This window comes from Polypterus senegalus, chromosome 13, assembly GCF_016835505.1.
Source record: "Polypterus senegalus isolate Bchr_013 chromosome 13, ASM1683550v1, whole genome shotgun sequence".
NCBI lineage: Eukaryota > Metazoa > Chordata > Cladistia > Polypteriformes > Polypteridae > Polypterus > Polypterus senegalus.
The window spans coordinates 51,689,445-51,696,945 of record NC_053166.1 but is presented as its reverse complement, the minus strand read 5'-3'; positions in this window follow the sequence as shown (position 1 = coordinate 51,696,945).

Here is a 7,501-nt window from a genome sequence, read left to right as displayed (position 1 = left end):
GAGCATCTCTTTTCAGATCTTTCCTTCAGTAAAGGTTGTGATTCGGGATTTCCAAAGGAAACGCTATTGAACATTGTCTTTAATATTGAAGTTAGTCTAGCTGAATATTTAATTATAGTAAGTGTCACTGTGTTTCTCATTTACAGCACAATTGCTGGTTCTGCTGCCTCGCAGCTCGACAGTCCTGAATGCAGTTTGCATTTTCTCCCTTCGTCTGGGTGTTTAAGCATAACAGGCAGCTCTAACACTGACTCTCTCCAGAGTTTGATTCTGCCTTATGTCTGATGCTGCCGTGGTGGTGTCTCCTCCCGTGACCCTGAACTGGATATAATAGGTTCAATGATGGATGGATGTATTCATCTGAACATATTTTTGTCATTATATTTATCACGGGGCAGCATGGTGGCACAGTGGGCAGCACTGCTGCCTCGTAGTTAGGAGACCCGGGTTCGCTTCCCAGGTCCACCCTGCGTGGAGTTTGCATGTTCTCCCCGTGTCTGCGTGGGTTTCCTCTGGGTACTCCAGTTTCCTCCCACAGTCCAAAGACATGCCGGTTAGGTGTATTGGCAATCCTAAATTGTCCCTAGTGTGTGTGTGTGTGTGTGTGTGTGTGTATGTGCCCTGCGGTGGGCTGGCGCCCTGCCCAGGGATTTGTTCCTGCCTTGCTCCCTGTGCTGGCTGGGACTGTCTCCAGCAGACCCCTGTGACGCTGTGTTAGGATATAGCGGGTTGGATAATGGATGGATGGATTATATTTATCACTGATGGCACAGAAGTTAGTGCTGTTGGCTCACAGCTCCAGAAGACTGGCCTAGTCACTGTATATACAAACTTTTGATGGCCTCCCCAGGTCCTCAAGGATATTTTGTCTGTTTAATTAAGTTTAATCCCATATCCCATAAATGTGTGTTACATTAACTAATGACTCCAGATTGTCCTGAGTGTGAGCAGATTGGCATTCTTTCCAGGATTGGTTCTTACCTTATGCCCAATGTTAATGCTCTGGCACCCCATTGCATTAAAGCTGGATGGGATGGGTTCACTGAATGGATAGAGGTTCCTCAAATACTCATCTGCATTTTGAATTGTGATTGCCTTTCTTTGCTTTTGCATGTTTTAATTTTGAATAGATTTTTGTGATACAAGTTTTTTTCTTTTTGATTACTCTTCTTGTTATGTGTCATCTCATTTATTGCTTCCCCCCTAGACCTGTGGGCACAGAAAAGCAGGGGTCATCTTGTGTGTGTGTCCAGAGAAGGGATCCTTTGACTTCGAGACCCAAATGTAAAAATAAGGTTTGAACCTTCTAATATAAATCATCAATATAAATCACCTCTTGAATTATTTTTGTTCTTGTATGACAAGAGACGGTCACCCCAGTGTGACTTGGGCTTCAGTCCGAGAGGAAGAGTCATTAAGGTGTCTTCACAATGGTGTCATTTTCCACAACAAACTTCTGTTTTCTTAAGAGCTTTAATGCTAATCCTCATCAGGACCCTGTGGGCACTTTAATTGTCTTCTGCTTTCTTCTTGGCAAGCACTTCTGGCTTTTTCAGCATAGAGGGAAGAGGAAGTAATATCACTCGGTGATTCCATCATGTACTGTAAAGAACAGATTTGTGCAGTGAAGGGGAAGAAGGAAATCCAGAATACACAGAGGCTCAACTTCCCCTGTGCTTTGTGGCTGCCAGAACCTGGGGGCTTACATCACCATCTGAGAGCACCTGGGAAATGCCGAACCTTTCGGGCCACTAGCATGTGCCCTGCTGTCTATGAATAATCCTGCCACATCCCAATGCCCCAGTTCTTCATTCTTTATTACTTTTGTGATAAGAGTTATTTTCTTTTTGATTACTGTTATGTACCACCGCTATGCCAAACTTTCCTTCTGTCTAATTTTTACAGATTTTTTTATAAATAAGTTTCTATTTTGATTATGCAGCAGAATCTGTCCGCTCCTTTTTGCAGATTTGAGTTTTACTGCCACATGAAGATGCAACAAGAAACCGAGAGCCTTACTTGCTCATTCTGTCAGTTTGTCACAGTCATTACTTTATACTGACCCTTCAGCGAGGCAATCTTTAGTGCTGCAGGTTCACTGCTGTAGGAAACTGGGCTCAGGTTTAGGACATTCTTCCTGCATCCATATGAATTTTTACAAAGTACTCCAATTTATAGTCCAAAACCCCAAAGACATGCAGGTCAGGTTGGCAGAGTGAGTGTACCCTACGATGTACTAGCTGGCATCCTCGTAAGATGGTGAGCTGGTCTTATGGGTTGCACTGACACTCCAGAGTTGGGTTTTCCTATTGTAACAGCCCTAAAATTAGATTAAATAAGATCTGAAAATGCAGGAACTGTCACACGAGACAACGTCATGGCCCATTTGATTAGATATGGATGCTGCAGAGGAGATCCAAGGAACTTACTCTGATTGATCAGTCCTGGCAAAGGCCAGCAAGTTTACCATTCCTCTTTAATGGTCCAACAGTTCTCCGTTTGTCACATGTCCATTGCATTGTTCTAAGATGGAAGCCAAAAACACTTCATCAGGCTAAGGGTTGGGGAAATCTAGAAAAAATGGAGTTGTGTAGTTGAAGCAAAAAGTAACTAGATGAGCTACTGGAGCCATTTAGCTATGAGCTAACCAAATAAGCCCAATAGACTGAATGGCCTCTTTTTTTGTTTTTGTGGCTAGGAGGGAGTGCCACAGAGCCCCAAACCTCAGACACAATTGCACCAACTCCATCCTGAGTTCAAATAAAAGTGCTTTTATAATTTAAAGCTCCTTTTATAGGCACATATAATCAAATAGCCATGATATCACTCGTCCTCCCCTTCCCTTCACTCCTCTGTATATCCTCCAGCATGTGTTGTTCTCTTCCACCTGACTCCGACCTCAAGAGTCAGCTCAGGTGGCCACGGGATTGAATTTAAAATTAAAAAAGATGAAGAAAAAAAATCTATTATTAGCCTACAAATGGCCTTGCATTGGACTACATCAGTGACCTTCTCCATCGCTATGCTGTTTACCCAATACAGTCCTTTGATTCTGGCAATCGTGTTGTGCCCCAGACTAACCAGCACTCGTATGGGTGACAGGACCTTCAGCCGTATAGCACCCAGACTTTGGAGTGACCTCCCGAAATTAATGACATCAGCCAACTTCATTCACTCTTTTAAAAAACAACTTAAAGCTTATCTGTTCAGGAAGGCATTTAACTTAACGTAACATTCTGCCCCTTCGTTCAGTTTACCTCTCTGTCCAGATGCTCTGAAAAAATTGTGTGTGTGTCATGTCACAAATGATGTTATTTCTTCAGGCTTTCTTTTAGTATTAAATTTAGTATTTTATTCTGGTTAATTTTTTTCTCTTGATTCTATCCATTGCTTTGTATATCCTGTATTTATCTGTTTAGTGTTATTTGCAGAAAATATTTGTATCCAATGTTACATATACCCTGCTGTTCTTTGACTCTCTGAAGTGCCTTGTACTATGTAAATAAAATGTATGATTATTATTATTATGATGATTATTATTATGATTGTTTTTATTATTATTATTATTATTATTATTATTTATTACTGATCCAGGAGTAGTTCCAGTGGATTCCAACTGGGAAGCACTTCCGGACCAGGTTGAAGCTCCATAGAGTAGTGAAGTCCTTTTCTGGCAGTGCCCCCTGGTGGCTCCCAAGGGACCCAACTGAACTACACCTCCCATGTAACCCTGTGGGCAGTGGCTGACCTACATTTTTGGGACCCTGAAGCCTGAACTGTTATGGGGGCCTTTTCACCCCAATATATTTAAAATGAAACATCCTTAATTTTAACTTTTTTTGGTTTACGGATAGCCTACATGATACTCTAATAACCTTTTAAATTTTATTTTAACAATTATTTTGTATTGAATTACACTATATTATTAATTTCTTTTTTTAAAAAATCCTTCTCATAAATCAGATATCCAGACCTTTAAAGCAAAAAGAAAGCAGCCTAAAGCATAAGTTAAACTGAACAAGACATGTGGTTAGCCACGGGGTATCCTGTAAACCACCTATAGACTCAAATTAAATAGAACATCGAAAAATAAATGAAAAATCTTTTGCTCAGACAGACACATTCATAGCTTTATACCTAATGATCCATCCATCCATCCCTTATCCAACCCGCTATATCCTAACTACAGGGTCATGGGGGTCTGCTGGAGCCAATCCCAGCCACCACAGGGTGCAAGGCAGGAAACAAACCCCGGGCAGGGCGCCAGCCCACCGCAGTGCCTAATGATCAGGGCTGGCATATTAAATAATTCCATCTGAAGCAAGGCACATTTGTACCCTCTCACTCAGTGCAACATGGTGTGAATTGCATTTCTGAGATATCTGAAACATTTCAAATAAAAAATATTTCTTACAGTTTTTAAATGAAGAATATAAATGAGGCACTTTTTTTAACTCTTAACAGTTCTTACCTAACTGTCATATTTTTGTATTATTTCAGAATGTAAAGAATGTTGTATAAAAATGCCACCCGGTCGCCTCTCTGCCTCACTCATTAATGTGGGGTCTACTTAATCTAAGCTGTGTTTTTGAATTTGAGAGGAAAACCAAGAATGTAAAAAAGAAGAAACGCAGATATGCGGGGAAATGTACAAATGGGACACTGAAAGAGAATGAACTGGGATTTGAAAGTAATTAATGACGTAAAATTGATGAATTAAAACCTAATTTCCACTTCTAATACATCCCTTTCATTTACCTATTAAATATGTGTTGTTGTTTTTTTTAACTCTTCAAATTAGTTTGGTGTTGTCATCCTCTGTCTTTAGATTTGTGGAAACTGTTATTGGTTCATAATTAATTTGCTTGTTGATGCATAATTATTTCTTGATGAATTTCCTAAGATTTTCCAGTTTTTTTTTTTTTTTCTGCTGGCTATAAATTCACGATGCCTCACATATTTCATTCAAACCTTGAAGTGCTGATCAGCAGGTACTAAAAGGAAGCAGAAGTCACCAAGGTAAGCTTTTGGTGTGACTGGAAGTGGAAACCCAATCTGTAGTGGTTTGTCAGAGAAAACTCCGGCAATTGTGAGCTCTTTCTTTTAACTGCACAGTGCGGGACGATCTAATAGCACACGGTGCTCTTTTTCAGCTGTTTGTTCAAGCTGGTATTTTTCATGACGCCGTATGCAGCGTGTGCAGCCTTGCAGATCTATTTGATGAACTGAATGCTTTTGAAAGACTTTGTCTTTTTAACCTGTGGTCAGGATGGTGGGCTCGGAAAATGAATGAATGACTGAGTTGGCTTAAATTGTAAGGTTAGTGAAGCATTTGGTCAAAAACCTCGTTTAGAAAGAAAACGCTTTCAGATTCACTCTGGTGAACTTTCAGAAGGTTTTGTTAAACTTGAAAGTGTGAACCCAGCTCGAGAAAGGAAATGTGCATTTTAAAAATAACTGCTTGCTGCTGTCCAGTGGCATCCTTTATGTTGTCTGTCTCTTGATTGTCGTATGCAAGCAGAATACTTGCGTTGTTTCTGTCACACTTAGTAGAAAAGGCTACTTTATTGTGATAGGTCATTGTGCTGCGTTAATTCATACTATGGCTATGGTCCGTAGAATAAGACTGAAAGTTGCTCAGACTGCATAATCTCATGCTGGACTGATTGGAAATGCGTTTTTAAAAGTGGATGTCAAAAGTGCAATAAGTGTAGGTGTAACTGAGCCTAAGTGTTACCTCAACTTTCATTACTGAAACATTGCATGAATCTTTAACTGTGCAGACTGCAGGCTGGTGTCATTGGTAGCATTGTTTCTTCACAGATCCAGTCTCTGGGGCTCAGATTCCATGCGTAGTCGTTCTTTGTGTCATGTCTGAGAAGGGATTAATTGGTGACTTTAAATCGGTATTATGTGGGTTTGAGCACGAGTGGGCTATAGGCTGGCATTTGTCTTGTACTCACTCCTGCCAGGATACACTCCGGCACTCCTTTCATGCATGCATTGTAATGATATTTTGAAGTCCCTGAATGAAAATTAATAACCAAAAACATAGAAAATCACCAACACTGAGGTAAGTAGTATTCTATCTCTGTTAAATTGAACTGTTAAAGTTCATTTGTTTTTATGTCGTATACTTTAGAGCAGGGGTGTTGAACTCCAGGCCTGGAGGGCCGCAGTGCCAGCAGGTTTTTTCCTAATCAGTGAGTCGTTTTCACTGCTAATTCACTTCTTTTCCCTTAATTTTTATAGCTCTGTATTTAAGGATTCAGTCCTCTGAATTGATTCTTTTCTTCATTAAATGACAGCCAAACAGAAATGAGATGTGAAACGAGCTGACAGATGACCAGCTAAACTGGGATTTCAAACTCCAACCAGTCTCTTAGCGAGAAGCTGATTCTTGCTGTTAATTGGCTTGTTGTTGCTCTCATTCCGCCACAGCAGACATTTTTAAAACTGTTGATTTTTCTGTTTTTTCTAAGAACACCGTCAAAATATTTGAGCGATCAACCTTACCAAGACCATCACCCTTCTTTATTTTTAGATATTGTGTGATGTGGCGGCTTGTTTTGTGTCTCATTATTGTTTGGCTGCTAATTAAGGAAAAAGAGAACTAAGGGGGAGGAGTCAAGTAAATTAAAATTATGGCAAAAGAAGTTAATTAGCAGCAAAAACTGGTCATTAATGAGGAAGACGGTTAGAATGAAAACTTGCAGCCACTGCGGCCCTCCAGGACTGGAGTTCGACACCCGTGCTTTAGAACAGGGGTACTCAAACTCGGTCCTGGGGACCCCCTGTGGCTGCAGGTTTTTGTTCCAATCAGATTCCTAATCAGTGACAACACCTGATAGCACTGATCTCATTTAATTAGCTGGTATTATTTATCTTTTATTCTACATTCAGAAAAGCACAGCAGCATGATGTTTACATTTATAAGAAACTTAGAAATATTTCTATTTTTGCTGTGGATTTAAATGCTTAACTCTCTTTTTATTACATTTCGCCCTATCTCTGTGCCGTTTGTTCCCTTCATTGAATCTTAATAATGACAATTAAAAACAAGCAGAGCAGAAACCCAAGCAAACAACACTCAGTCGTGAAAGGCTGCAACTACTTAAGCGTCAGCCCCACAAAGTAGTAAATAATGGATTGATTAAACAATTAGACCACCTAGAAAAGTAGAATGAAAATCAAGATGAAAATACTATTAAAAAGAAAAAATACATATAACTGCTTAGTACATTTTAATACTTTTTTTTTTACCAAACTTAGTTTTCTAATTTGTATATTGTTCCCAAAACATGGAATCTGGGAAACAACAGTTCACTTAATTAGCACAGGAGTCCAATTAAAAACAGAGGCTGGTTGGAACAAAAACCTGCAACCATAGTGGGCCTCCAGAACGGAGTTTGAGAACCTCTGCTTTAGAGTATCATGACCTGGGGGGCAGCACAGCCAGTAAAATAAAATACACATAACTGATCAGCTTACATACATCCCA